General features: G+C 46.7%; 1 long non-coding RNA gene across 3 annotated transcripts; it reads right to left on the bottom strand.

Annotated features, from left to right (window-relative positions):
* Positions 1 to 2,552: 2,552 nt before the first annotated feature.
* LOC135177257 (uncharacterized) lies at positions 2,553 to 14,751 on the bottom strand. 3 transcript variants are annotated; one of them, XR_010303003.1, is made up of 4 exons: positions 14,328 to 14,751; positions 5,811 to 6,002; positions 3,305 to 3,394; positions 2,553 to 3,206 (listed from the first exon to the last, which is right to left on the bottom strand). It is a non-coding gene; the product is annotated as an uncharacterized LOC135177257 (long non-coding RNA). The 3 variants fall into 3 exon arrangements; XR_010303002.1 differs by lacking the exon at positions 2,553 to 3,206 and having other exon boundaries at positions 3,246 to 3,394; positions 5,583 to 6,002; XR_010303001.1 differs by lacking the exon at positions 2,553 to 3,206 and having other exon boundaries at positions 3,246 to 3,394.
* Positions 14,752 to 14,926: the final 175 nt, after the last annotated feature.

The following is a 14,926-nucleotide window of genomic DNA, read 5'->3' as shown; positions in this document are numbered from 1 at the left end:
TAGTCATAAACAGATTGATCTTAGTGGAGAAGGTTCTTGATTGCAGCTCAGAAGTGTTTCGTGAGCTGCATCACTGTGAATCTTTACAGAAAAAAAAAGGGCTTTAAATGTTGCTTTCTGAATCACAAAGAAACTTGACTTGTACACATTTAGTGCTATTTGCCTAGATTTATCCTGGGGAAAGTGTCTCAGAGATCTAAAGTGTATTTGAAAACACGAAGCAGGTGAGACCTTAAATTTATATCTAGAGAGGTGACCACAGACTCAATTCTTAGTTTAAGCTGATATATATTTGTGTATAGCTCAAGTTCTACATAGCAGAAATGGAACTTTCAGATTTTATATATTTAGGTTTTTAACTCAGTTTTTCATTTGTACAAAAGGTTTTTGAAAAGCTTTAAAATTGTAGAGTTGCATCCCAAGAAGGGAATTCCTGTACAGGACTTACCATTACTTTTATTATGCCTCGAGAGAAGTTTGTCTGTGTCTGTTGCTAAGTGGGAGGTGCGGAACCTGATCACCTTTGATACTCGGTGGCTCTCCCAGTGCACATTCAAGAGCTATGCACTGAAAATACAGTGGTGAAGGTTCTGTGCTTTCCTCTGCTCAGATCTGCTGATGCACAGCTTTTGATCCCACTGCTGTGTGTGTATCTCTCTGTAAGGCATGCTGACTCAGTTTGCATATATTCTAACACATCATCTCTGGGACCCCCTAATTAAAACTACTGCATGGCTTCTGGTATTTCTAGTTCAAACTCCACACTCTTGGTGAGAGCATGTTCCTTCCCTACTCAGCTGTGCAGTGCTCTACAGTGTAAGGTGTTCTTTTGCAGTCTTGCATAGGTTACTCTCTGCAACACTCCCACAGTAGAATTGTATGTGCTAACAGCTGTAATTAGTTCTGATTTGGAGGAAGAGAGTTTTGAACCTCTGGTGTAACAGCTGTATGAAATAGACAATGTTTCTTGTCCACATACTGTCTATTTCCAGCCACAGAAGTTGTTTTTACCCAGGCAGTGGTAACAATGTGCTGGCTGCTGCTCCATGTAATGACTGAGTTCACGTAATATGGTTGTAGTTGCTGGGTTTAGCAGTGATGTTTCACGAGTTCTGAGTACAACTGAAATAGTTTGCCTCTTGAGATGGTGCAGTATTGAGCCTTTGGTCTGCATCCAGAGACTCCAGATGTTCTCAGAGTCTGTGAGCAGGGTGGTGTGGGAGGAAATAAATTGCTAATACCATTCTCACCCAGCGATACCACACAACGTTGTGATGCTCAGTAATGATTTAGTTGGCAGGAGCCATGGTAAGACTGTAACTAACCTGCTTTTTAACAGTTACTTTGTGGTCAATAATAGGATCTTGGCAGCTGCATGTTTCTAAAGAGGTAAGAATCTGTGTTACTGATTCTCCCAGTTCTGCTGCCAAACACATACAGGGCACTTAATAGTTTTATTGAAAAGCTCTTTGTTTGTTTGTTTCATGTTTAGGGTTTTATTTTTCCATCCAGCAATTCCTTTTAGCCCAGTTTGGATTTAGTGTACCTGTTGTGGACTGTTACACTGTTTCAGCACATAAGAGCAGCCTTGCCAGGTTGTTGCTCAGGAGATGGGACATGGTTGAGTGGCAAGTAGAGTGGTACAAGTTGAACTGGAACAGTTAACAGTTTGAAAAACAAACTAACAAAAGCAAACCCACAAGATGCAGCTTTTGGCAAATATCCTTTTGGGCATTTGCTGGCTGAGTCAAGTTTTGCCATCCCAGCTACCAGCTGTGCTTCTTCACAGCCATGCACACCTTGAGTTCCAGGGGAAGGGAATGCCTGGGTGGTTTTTTAAATGAAGAACTTTCCAACAGCAATTCAGCTGAGGAAGACAAGCGAACTAAACAAACTCAGCCACACAAGTGAAGACTGCGCCATTGCTGTTAAGTACTTTCTCCCTTTTGCTTGCTGCTTTGATACTCCCTGACCGATGGTGTACACGAGTCTGCTAATAAAGGCTGTACCTGCAGTAGCTTGAAAGATGTGTTCATGTTTGTAAGAGCTGCGTGCCTCCTGAGCGTGGGTCGGGCGTTTTCTGCAGGTCAGTGCCTGTAGCAAGGAGCGCTAGAGGTTTGATACCGCTAGAGGGAGCCTTGCCACAGCTGATGCACAGAAAGGCTTGAAGGAAGAGCAAAACTCTTCTTATCACTGTGTGTAAACTTCTGACTAGTGATTAAATATTATAGGCAGCAGCCACCTACCTTGGTATAGGTTTGTTTCCTTCATTTGTTTTTAGAAATCCACTGCTTCAGTGTCTTTCAGAGAATGATCCAGTGGCACTTTGCAGCAAGGATGGCAGATGGGTATTTTCCACCCTGCTTTCACAGGGAAAATCCTGCATGTAGGATCACCAAAGCAGTATAATGGGTTTGTTTTCATGGGCAGCTCCAGTGAATTCTTAAGGTGATCATCAGATTGTCTTTCAAACAGCTATATTTATCACCCAAATTTCATTCAGGTGTGTTGGTTCTAGCTCTAGTTCTGGCAGCAGCAGGAGCCAGATGAACTCTTCCCTGTTGTGCTAGCAGAGCGCTTGGTCTGCTGGGCACGACTGAGCTAGGAGGATAGCACAATGTGATGGGGGAAGAGGTGGTGTGGTGGTGGAAAGCAAGCAGCAGGGAGGTGCAGAGCACACCTCAGGAGGAAGACCTGGCATGGCAGAGTGGTGCAGGGGAAGGAAGCCTGATGCCGGGAACCTGCTGAGCAGCGAGGGATCGCAGGATGTGTGCACGAGGACTTCATCCAGCCCCACTGAGCCAGTGCAGGGGAAGGAGCTGGCTGTTAACATCCCAGTGAACACTGTAATCATATTTGATACCGAACAAAGTATTTAATGGCCTAGATAAAAGCATTCTGCCTGTTTAATTGGAAATGTCTTGCTGGTTTACATGGACCTACTGCCCTATTTTTATGAGATTGAGATTTGTGCCGAGAAATTGTTTCCATGGAAGCAGAGATCACCAAAGAAATAATGCAACTCCACATTTTCTGCAGGATTATTCCTTTCACAGCCTGTGTTCTAAATAATTAACTCTTGTAGTGCTGTTACAGCTTAGTGTGGATTAAAGGAAATAATGCTGCTTATTCTGTTGTCATAGAGCCGTGACACCTGTGTCTGTATTGATATTTGGAAGGACACTTGCCTTGAAGTCTGTTGTCTCCTTAGTTACAGGGGGAAAAAAACCAACAGGACAAAAAAGTCAGTGGAAAAGTGCACTTTTATCTGGGCAAGTTATGCAGCTGTGTCAAGGAAACTCACAATTAATCCTGTGCCCTTCTCTTGCCAGTATTCTACACTTTCTGCTTGGTGATGGGTATGTCATAAAACTGTCATCATGCTCCTGGTCACCTGTGAGGGAAGAGACAGTGAATGCAGTTTTTAATTAAGGTAACAGCAATGAATCTGCCAGCAGAAGGGAGAAGAGACCATCTCACTCAGTTCCCATGGCTTTTCTTCCTTACATTACTTTGACAAACCCCTTTATCTCCACTGCGTCTGTGAGAAGGGAAACTCAAATGCTAACAGACTGAGACCAAGCATGAAGAGCTGTAAAAGTCATAGGCTCATAGAATGGGTTGGATTGGAAGGGGGCTTTAAAGGTCATGTAATCCAACCTCCCACAATCAGCAGGGACATCTGCAACTACAACAGGTTGCTCAGAGTCCCAAACAACTTGAGCTGGAATGTTTCCAGGGATGGGGCTTGTACCGCCTCTGTGGGCAACCAGTGATGGTGTCCCATCATCCTCATCGTAAAAGGTTTCTTCCTTGTCTCTAGTCTCAATCTCTTCTGGTGTAAAGCTATCACCCCTTGTTCTCTCACAGTATATCCTGCTAAAAAGACTGTCCCCACCTTTCTTAGAGGGCCCTTTCAGAAAGATTTAGGATAGATTGACGTGAGACATCTTTTACACTGAGGGTGGTGAAACCCTGGTGCAGATCCCTGACAACATTCCAGGTCAGGTTGGACAGGAGGAACCTGATCTAGTTGAAGATGTCCCTGATCACTGCAGAGGACTGGACTAGACAGTCTTTAAAGGTGCCTTCCAACACAAACTATCATATGATTCTGTACTGTTGCTTTTCCTGAAGGAAGGGGACATGGAGAGGTGTGACACCATGCTGCAGAGCAGCCCTTGTCTCATCTTTGTTCTCTCGGGTACCTTGTGTTTTTGTGGCTTATTTAGAAATAGATCTGCCTGCAAAGTTCAACTCCAGCCTCTGCCTTTCCCTACTGGTAGTGGATATTTAGACCTGAAGCTCTCATTCAGACCTACACTCTGTTACAAATACTGACTGGCATCTGGGGTGATTTCCCATTGCTCATACAGGCATAAGCCATCACTACAAGTTGCTGAGCTCATGCTGATCTGGAGCAGGGAGGCCCTGAGGAAAGCACAGCACAGGTAGGTGCTGACTGCAAGGCTGTGTGGCTGGGAGAATGGCATACCCACTGTTCTGTGGTCCTTACAGGTCCCAAAATAACAACCTATGAAGTGTCTGACAGTGTTTGACAAATCAGATGAATGGGGTTTGCTGCATGCAAACTGCAAAATATCTTTTAGCTGCTGCCAAAACACATGGAAATGTTAAATTCATGCTTTGTAGATCACTGGGACACTGGGGAGCTACTGGAGTGCTCTGCAAAGGGCATTACTCAAAAGTTGAGATTGAAAAATCTCTTCAGGAGCAGCTAACGACTTGGTAAAGGTAATGCAAGCATGAAAATCATCATTCCTAGCACTGCTCTGGGCTAAGTGTGTGCCAGAGGAGAGGGGGAAGAGAAGCTTTCTGTGCTCTCCAAGTAGGAGAGCAGCCATCAGAGTGATGAAGTCATTCCTCCTGATCTGGCAGCTGCTGCAGGCAGCATACATAAACCTCCAAAAGGCTTTATGTTACCAGAGTATGAAAGCAGAAAGGAAGATGTTCATCACTGATAAGACTCACAGAATCATAGAATGGGTTGAAAGGGACCTTGCAGATCATCTAATTCCACTCCCATGCCACAGGCAAGGGTACCTCCTACTGCACCAGGTTGCTCAAGGCCCCATCCGACCTGGCTTTGAATGCTTCCAGGGATAGGGCATCTGCAGCTTCTCCGGGCAACTTGTGCCAATGCCTCACTGCCCTCATGAGGAAGAGTTTCTTCCTAGTGTCTAAATTGAGCTGCTTCTGGTGAGAAGCCATCGCCCCTCGTCCTGTCACTACATGCCTTTGTCAAAAGTCCCTCTCCAGATGTCCTGTAGGCCTCTTCAAATACTGGAAGGCTGCTCTGAGGTCTCCCATGAGCCTTCTCTTCCCTAAACTGAACAACCCCAAGCTGCTGTGCTTCAATCTCAAGGGAAAGCCAAGGTACAGGTTCCTGATCAAGTTAAGAGGGGAGGAAGGCATCTGGGTCCACTCCCTGTTAAGTAAAAGATTAAAGTGCAGCTGTTTGGTGGGTCTGATTTGGCTCTTCATAAAGACAGCAGCACTAAAGACTAAAAAGGCTTCAGCTACTGCCTGCCATAGCTCAGGACTTCACCCATGCTTTTCACCTGCAGCATGGAGCCTCTGTGAGTTTGCTGGGTTTGCTTCTGATGATAGCTCCACCAGCACAGAGCTGCACCTGCACGCTGGGAGGTTCAAACTGCTTGGTAGGCTGTTCAACACTGACAGCAAAATGCTTGTTGATGAAGGCTGTACAAGATGGCTCCATATTCTAGCAGTGCTTTCACTGTCCCTGACAGTGGAGATGCTCTGGATAGAAAAAACTATGGATTTACCACGTTGGTGAAAAGCCACAGGAGTTCTCCAGGCTGCTGGCATTAGTGCTGCGGGGACAGTGGTGATGCTGATCGATGTCTTTGGCCTGGCTGTGCTGCTGCTACTGAGGTGGCTGCAAAGAAGGAGAGATGAGCAGTTCCAGGCTGAGGAAGTGGGTGAGAACAGCACATCAAGATTTCAGCTGCTCTAATCTGAAAAAAAGAAAACCAACAACAGCCTCAGTGCATGTGGATGGACTTGGAGAGGGCTTTTTTCCTTCCTAATGATTGTTCTAAAATATTCTACCTTAGTAAGAATGACTTTTTTGAGGTTGAGTGTAAAATAATTTGGGTGTCAGTTACCCAAATAGAGGCTAAGAAAACTTAGAACAGTCTGTTTAGCATAACACTAGTTCAGCCTGCTTAAATTCTCCTGGAGTGCTGCTTGACATCCAAGTCCTTGGCATGATTTCTGCTTTTCTCTTGGTGAGGACTTTTGTGAATGCAGGTTGTTTTATTTAACATTCCTGCAACATTTTTTAATCAGCAAATAATTTCAGTAATATTCCCAAACACCTGAGTAAGGTTGTGCTAAGATGTTCTGCAGCACCAGAGGGTTTCATACAGTCATTTTCCAGGAATTATCACAGAATCATAGAATCAAGCAGGTTGGAAGAGACCTCCAAGTTCATCGAGTCCAACCTAGCACCCAGCCTTAGCCAGTCAACTAGACCATGGCACTAAGTGCTTCATCCAGTCTTTTCTTGAACATCTCCAGGGATGGTGACTCCACCACCTCCCTGGGCAGCCCATTCCAATGGGAAATCACTCTCTCTGTGAAGAACTTCCTCCTCACATCCAGCCTGTACTCCCCCCGGCACAACTTGAGACTGTGTCCCCTTGTTCTGTTGTTGGTTGCCTGGCAGAAGAGACCAACCCCCACCTGGCTACAGCCTCTCTTCAGGATATCACTTCCAGGTGTGGAGCTCCCAGGTTTCTGAGTTAGCATTCAGGCAGCACAGTGAACTACTGAGAGAGTCATTGGACACTGGAATGGGCTGCCCGGGGAGGTGGTGGAGTCGCCGTCCCTGGAGCAGTTCAAGGCAAGATTGGACGTGGCACTTGGTGCCATGGTCTGGCCTTGAGCTCTGTGGTAAAGGGTTGGACTTGATGATCTCTGAGGTCTCTTCCAACCCTGATAATACTCTGTGTGTGTGTGTGTGTGTTACTCCTGCTCCTGCTCTTTAACAAAGGCCTGACACTCCTAGTCAGCAAAGATCCCTTTATCCCACTGCAAGTGTAAGTTAACCTTGGTGCTCTGCCCAAATTCAAACTCTGGTAATAGCTTTCTGTCTGCCTAAATTTTCAGTGGTGTACAGCTCCACAAAACCACTGCACAATGCTTTAAGACAGGCTGAAAAAGAGCTTTATTGTAGCAGAGCTGCAGGGGGAATTTAAGAGCAGAGAATAAGTAGTGGTTGAAATTAGGCCAAGGCACTACAACTGGACTTCTTTGCTACCTACTCATCTGCTGTGCTCTTTGTTTGGGAGGTTGTATCCACCATGAAGGGCCTCTTGAAGAAAATGCTGCTAGTTGCTGAATATTAAAACATAGTCAGTTGCAGTCTCTGTACTGCGTGTGGATGGCTGAGGTCTCATCTTCAGTCTGATCTGCTTAGGCTCAGAACCAGGCTGCTGTACCCAAGCACTGCAGCAGGGTCAGCTCTTTAATTCTGGGATTAGGTTCACTGTTACTAGTTTGTAATTCTAGGAACTGTCAGTAATTTGCAAGTTTATCAGTTTGCCTTAGAAATAGCATCTCTGCTTCTACTGAGTGAAAACCATACCTGGAAAAAGGGAAGATGTTTGGATTCTGTTTCTGCCTTTGCCTATATAAAAAAGGAATGGATCTGCTGGGGTGGGGTTGGGGGGGTAGGAGGGGATGTTCAATCTTTTTTGAATCAACCTACACTGTTTGCATTTAACCTCATTCTTGTTCACTGCTGGAAAAATTCAGGCTTTGGATGCATGGAATGAGGCAGCTGCCCCATGTTGCCCTCAAAATAAGATTTTTAGGCAATTGCATCAACCACATTAACACAAAGGTTTGGAGCAAGGTCTGTAACACATTGTGTGCCTTACAGCAACATGTGCACAAGCTGCTTCTTTTTCAGTCAAGTATCTACTCTAGCACTGATAGAAGATGAAGTGAGACTTCAATACCTAGGCTGAATTTTCCCAAGTCATAGGAAAATTCAGAAAGTAGCCTGACTCCAGACAATCTTGCATTTGGGCTTCTATGAAATTGGTTAAATTCAAAACTAGGAGCTGAACAGCCTTCAGTGCTGAAGAAATGTTGGATGAGCATAAATTTCTTCCAAGTACATTGCTTAACCACTTCCTTACCTTGGGCAAAGCTGATACTAGCTATGTGTCTGAGAGGCTGGTGAATCTTAGAATCCACCAGGTTGGAAGAGACTTCCAAGCTCATCCAGCCCAACCTAGCACCCAGCCCTGTCCAGTCAACCAGACCATGGCACTAAGTGCCCCATCCAGGCTTTTCCTGAACACCTCCAGGCATGGCAACTCCACCACCTCCCTGGGCAGCCCATTCCAATGCCAATCACTCTCTCTGCCAACAGCTTCCTCCTAACATCCAGCCTAGACCTCCCCTGCCACAACTCCAGACTGTGTCCCCTTCTTCTGCTGCTGCTTGCCTGGCAGCAGAGCCCAACCCCACCTGGCTACAGCCTCCCTTCAGGCAGTTGTAGACAGCAGTGTGGTCACCCCTGAGCCTCCTCTGCTGCAGGCTGCACACCCCCAGCTCCCTCAGCCTCTCCTCACAGGGCTCTGCTCCAGGCCCCTCAACAGCTTTGTCGCCCTCTGCTGGACACCTTCCAGCACCTCAACATCTTTCTTGAATTGAGGAGCCCAGAACTGGACACAGCACTCAAGGTGTGGCCTCCTGAGCAGTGCTGAGCACAGGGGCAGAAGAACCTCCCTTGTCCTGCTGGCCACACTGCTCCTGAGCCAGCCCAGGATGCCACTGGCTCTCTTGGCCATCTGGGCACTCTGCTGCCTCATCTTCAGTTACTCTCTACCAGCACCCCCAGCTCCCTCTCTGGCTGGCTGCTCTCAGCCACTCTGGCCCCAGCCTGTAGTGCTGCTTGGGATTGTTGTGGCCAAAGCATAGAGCCCTGCACTTGGCCTTATTCAGTCTCATCCCATTGGCCTCTGCCCACCCATGCAGCCTGGCCAGGTCCCTCTGCAGGGCTCTCCTACCCTCCAACAGCTCCACACCATTCTTTTAAAATCACTGCATTTGTCTCATTTCTGTCATAAGAAAATAAAATATATTCTAGGAGATACATGAGATTTCATATTAAAATAGAGTATAAACATGTGGGCATAATTTTGATGGGGTGAGGTAAAAGATGTTTTCAATGATTAGTTATTTAACAGGGGACAGTTTCAGCATCTTTCTGTAGCTCCTGCTTTTCTTTTTTGAGACTGAGATAGAGAAGAGAGGCTGCTGTGGTGCCATTCATCTTTTTATTAATCATTAGAGGACTGCCCCGTGAAACTCACATGTGGTGGTCAGTTATTTCCTTGCTAGTCATCAAGCACCAGTAGACTGCATGCTGCTAGGGGACTGGAAATGCACTGGGGTCATTTAATAAGGTGCATGTCTGCAATTAATCAAAAGAACGTGAAGATTAATTGCAGTGCTGAGCTTAGAAAGCCTCTCTTTGGACTAGATCTTTCTGCTTGAATAAAGCTATGTAAAGCTTCCATGGGATCTGAACTTTAATGAACCAAACATACACATTGTTCCTGCTAAATACTCATTTCTCTCCTGCTGCTCCAGTCATACCACCTGTCAGGCTAAGGCTATGTATTGACATCTTTTTTGCATGTAGCAGGCACAGGATCACAGGAAGTTAGTCCATGATATTCAGCTTATTTGTGTCCACTGATGTCCTTACTGAAAAGGAGGAAAGTAATGGGCTTTAACTCTTGCAAAAGAAAAAACGTTTTTTATTACTCTGATTTAGAAATGTGTGTCTCTGAAGTGTGCAGTTACCCTTCTCCTGCTTACATCATTCTGTTTCAGTGTTTGTTGTATGTAAGTAATTAGGCTCTCTATCCTGTGCAGTGGGGTCTGTGGGTACAGCCAGCATGGTGAAAGCCATAAGGCATTTATGTTCCAGTTAGCACTGGGTGAAGCACTGCCCTGAGTAAGGTGATTAATATCAACCACGTGTCATTTCCTGGGGGATCTGCTCAGACAAATGTATTCAGAGGACTGTTTTATTTTGGAATGCTGTTCCAATACTCTGTTGGTTTAAATACATATTTATGCATCTACTTGTTGGTAGATACTGAAATAAACCCATAGCTGATAGGAAAGGGTGCCTCGGTGGATTGTCTAACTGAGGGCATGCTTGCTTTAAGAAAGGTAGAGCTGTCTGCTGCCCAAGTTCTGTTCTGCAGTTCCAGCTGGTGGAGCATGGACTTAGAAAGTCAAAATGACCGCTGGCAGAGGAAATAAAACCCTGTTGCTGTATCAGAGCTCTGAAGAGGAGAGTGCTGCCCTTTCCATAGTGCTACTGCCTTTTTGTGACTGTACCGATCACATATTGGCCTTTGCTTTTCACTTCTAGTTAAAACTTCTTTTAACCACTCAAGATCTGAGGACAGTGCCAGAAGCAATGCAAGGAAATGAAAGATAAAGATTCACAGAAGGATTAAATCCCTCTTAAATTCTGTTCTCCCTATTCCCCTTGAATACATGCCTGCTTGTATATGCAAGTATATGTGCTCAGACTCCTTGACCTCAAACCCCTGCAATAGTTACAAATAAGTGGGGTGTTTGTACACATCCGTTTCCCAACCTACACTTCAAGACACATCACCATTTAAATGTTAGAACAGGCAAGCACTAGGGAAAGCTTTGTAGCAACAGCTCCTGCACTGTATTCAGCCAGCCAGCTGAAGCTTTTGTTAGTTGCAAAATAGCTCAACCCTGCTGCTGTTTTGGAACAGAAAAAGAATCTTCTTGTCCTGTCTTCCTCTAGTTAAGAATAGTTTCTTTATGGCTGTTTAGACTGGGATTGTGACTGGATTAGGTTAAGGTTCTGTGTCTCTACACACCCTCTTCTTGTTTACTTGGTAAAATCTCAGTGATGTTAAGCAGTTAATGACAACTACACAAGACACCCCCCCCCCCCATAAGTTCTTAAAATGTTTAAACCTTGGGGAATCACCTTAGAAAAACCAAATCACTTTCCATTGCTTGCAGATCAAACCCACTTTTTCAGGGAACAGTTACAGGAGTAACAAATTGGCCTTTCTTCCACTTTTCCTTAATTGGACCAGTTAATGCCATTAAACAGACAGTCATGCAGGTGTAATTATCCTTTCCCAAGCATTTCAGCTGATTTGCCTCAGGGTTTTAAGTACTGCAATTACCTTTTTTTTTTTTTTTTTTTAAGGCTAAAATTAATCTTAAGTCATTACAATTACTCTCAGAGCAAGAAAAATCAACTTCCAGAACTTTTGCAATTATTCTTCAGCACTTCTAACAAAATTCCTCATACCAGGATTTATGTAGTTAAAATTTCATACACACCAGGCAGGCAGGCAAGATTCACATCTCATTTTCGTGAGGGTCCCTATGCCCTGAGGGATGACACTCTCACAGTCCTACTCCAGCACAAATCAAGTGCCACAGAAACAATTAGGGAGACTTTGTATTATCTAAATGAAAGATGGGAATGAGAATGTGATTTGCATTTTCCACTGAGATTTGAACATGTGGGCTCAACAGTCCTGCTGGCAGATGCACCCAATCTTTCTCTGCTTTTGGTTTTTTTGAAGAAACACCTGTCCTTGGAAAGCTTGAAATGAGACATCTTGGCACTTGTGCTAGCCTGGTTGCACCCAGTAAAAAACTAAGTGGAACTAGAAAGTAATTGGACGTGGCTATGCCCTGACCACTACACTGTACAGCACAAGCATGTTCATTTTTATCACAGGTCTGTTCAGTTCTTTTTTTCCACCTATCTTCAATGCTCTTCTCTGTTGTTGGAAAGAAGATAGCTTTATAATTAGCTCGATTCTGCTGAAGGATTTAGGCAAAATCCCTCGAGTATAAGAAGTTAGTGAATGCTCCTTTTTTTCCAGTCACTCTGTGGTAGGGATAAAACCACCCCCCTAAAAAATAAAATGGCCAGACTAGGCCAGAAGGACTGGAAGTAAGACAAAGCTATCACCTCTTTTTACGGCAAGCTAACAGCTAAAAGCATATTAATAGAATACAATAGATATATGTCTCCTTACAATTATTTACCATTCTGGGCAAATCCAGAAGGGGCTAACGGCCACCTTCTTCTCCCCTTAGAGAGAAAAGCAGAGCCCCTGTTATCTACTCAGCCAAGGTTAGTGTAACCATGCAAAACGAGCCAGTGTGGGGATAAGATGAGGAGGAGGTGAAAAGTGGCAGAAAGAAAAAAGGTTTATGCAACAGATTATATACTACTCCAGCAAACTAATTATAGAATCAGTCAGGGTTGGAAGGGACCACAAGGATCATCTAGTTCCAACCCCCCTGCCATTGGCAGGGACACCCTACCCTAGATCAGTATGGCCAGAGCCTCATCCAGCCTGGCCTTAAACACCTCCAGCCATGGGGCCTCAACCACCTCCCTGGGCAACCCATTCCAGCCTCTTACCACTCTCATACCGAACAACTTCCTCCTCATAGCCAGTCTGAATCTCCCCACTTCCAGCTTTGCTTCACTTCACCCCCCACTCCTGTCACTCCCTGAGAGCCTAAAAAATCCTTCCCCAGCTCTTTTGTAGGCTCCCTTCAGATCCTGGAAGGCCACAAGAAGTTCACCTTGGAGCCTTTTCTTCTCCAGACTGAACAGTCCCAACTCTTTCAGTCTGTCCTCATAGGAGAGGTGCCGCAGCCCTCTGAGCATCCTTGTGGCCCTTATCTGGACATGCTCCAGCATCTTCACATCCTTCTTGTACTAGGGGCTCCAGAACTGGATGCAGTACTATAGATTTATCTGTTATTTTTCTTTTGTAATCAGTCCTCCATCCTACTTACTTTCTATTCAAAAAGTCCAAAAAGTTCCTATTTCTTGTTTATAACTTAGGATTCAGCCAGACTGCCAGCTCTGAACTACCACACACTTGAAATAACTGCCGTGTTTTGAAGAGCAAGCAGAACTCTGATACTATTTTATTTGCTTTAATGCAGGTCACCTGCTTTACAAATTACATGCAAGAATTAGAAGCCAGGAGAATAAAGATCATTACATGGTAGCTTCTCAGAACATCTGCTGGTTCTGCAGCTATTAAGCAAGTCCAGAAGTGGCCACAAAGATGCTCAGAGGGCTGCAGCAGCTCTGCTATGAGGATAGGCTACAAGAGTTGGGGCTCTGCAGCCTGGAGAAGGCTTTGAGAAGACCTTATAGTTGCCTTCCAGTATCTGAAGGGGACCCACAGGAAGGCTGAGGAGGGACTACTGACAAGGTCTTGTAACGACAGGACAAAGGGTAATGGGTTTAAACTGGCAGAGGGGAGATTCAAACTAGATGTTAAGAAAGGGTTCTTTGGAGTGAGGGTGGTGAAGCACCCAATGTGCTCCACAACCTCCCTGGAGGTGTTCAAGGGCAGGCTGGATGAGGCCTTGAGCGACCTGTTCTAGTGGTATTCACCCAATGTGATCAAAGATTGATGCTGCTTGTGTGAATCACACAGGGGGTTGGAATGGACCTTGAAAGATGATCCAGTCCAAGCCTCTTGCCAGAGCAGGATCACCTAGAGCAGGTCACATAGGATACTAATCAGTATCAAACCTCCCCTTTGTTTTCTCCAGGCTAAACAGGCCCAGGTCTCTCAGCCTCTCCTTTGTCAGAGATGCTCCATTCCCTCATGCATCTTTGTGGCCTCTGCTGGAATCCCTCCAGCAGTTCTCTGTCTCTTGAACTGGGGAGCCCAGAACTGCACACAACACTCCAAACATAGAATCATAGAATCAACCAGGTTGGAAGAGGCCTCCAAGCTCAGCCAGTCCAACCTAGCACCCAGCCCTATCCAGTCAACCAGACCATGGCACCGAGTGCCTCATCCAGACTTTTTTTGAACACCTCCAGGGATGGTGACTCCACCACCTCCCTGGGCAGCCCATTCCAATGCCAATCACTCTCCCTGTGAAGAACTTCCTCCTCACATCCAGCCTATACTACCCCTGGCACAACTTGAGGCTGTGTCCCCTTCTTCTGTTGCTGGGTGCCTGGCAGTAGAACCCAACCCCACCTGGCTACAGCCTCCCTGCAGGCAGCTGCAGACAGCAATGAGCTCTGCCCTGAGCCTCCTCTGCTGCAGGCTGCACACCCCCAGCTCCCTCAGCCTCTTCTCACAGGGCTGTGCTCCAGGCCCCTCACCAGCCTTGTTGCCCTTCTCACCAGGGCAGAATAAGGGTGAGGAGAACCTCCTTCAACCTGCTGGTCCCTCTCTTCTTACCCCAGGAGAACATCTGGCTTCTTGGGCACAAAACCACAACGCCAGCTCGTGGTGAGCTTTGCTGTCCTGCAGCTCTCCCAAGGCTTTCTGCAGACTGCTGCTTCCCAGCAGCTCAGCCCCCGTCTGTGCTGGTGCAGGGGGTTACGCCACTCCAGGTGCAGGCCTCTACCCCTCTCCTTGCTGAACTTGATGAGGTTCACCTCGCCCCAGCTTTCCCGCCTGCCCAGGTCTGTCTGAATGGTAGCTGACAGCCACTTGTGCCAGCCGTGTAACACGAGCGAACTGGCCGAGGATCTACCCAGGTCACTAATGAAGCCAGCCGTCGGGTGCGGCAGCACAGTGCACAGGCCCCGCAGGCCCACGCCAGCCGCCCCGGCACTAACAACATGGCGGCACCGCCCTCCCGGCACGGCGGGCGCGGGCTCCGGGGCGCGGGGCGGGGCCTGCGCAGGGCCAAGGCGGCGGCAGGGGGAGGCGGCGACGGCGGCGAGAGGCGGCCCCTGCCGCCTGAAGAGGGGCGCACGGCGGCGGCAGGGGCGGTCGCTGCCGCCTGAGGAGAGGCGCCCGGCGGCGGGAGGGGGAGGTGGCCGCTGCCGCCT

This window comes from Pogoniulus pusillus, chromosome 8, assembly GCF_015220805.1.
Source record: "Pogoniulus pusillus isolate bPogPus1 chromosome 8, bPogPus1.pri, whole genome shotgun sequence".
NCBI classification, from domain to species: domain Eukaryota; kingdom Metazoa; phylum Chordata; class Aves; order Piciformes; family Lybiidae; genus Pogoniulus; species Pogoniulus pusillus.
This window is presented reverse-complemented; position numbering and strand designations above follow the sequence as displayed.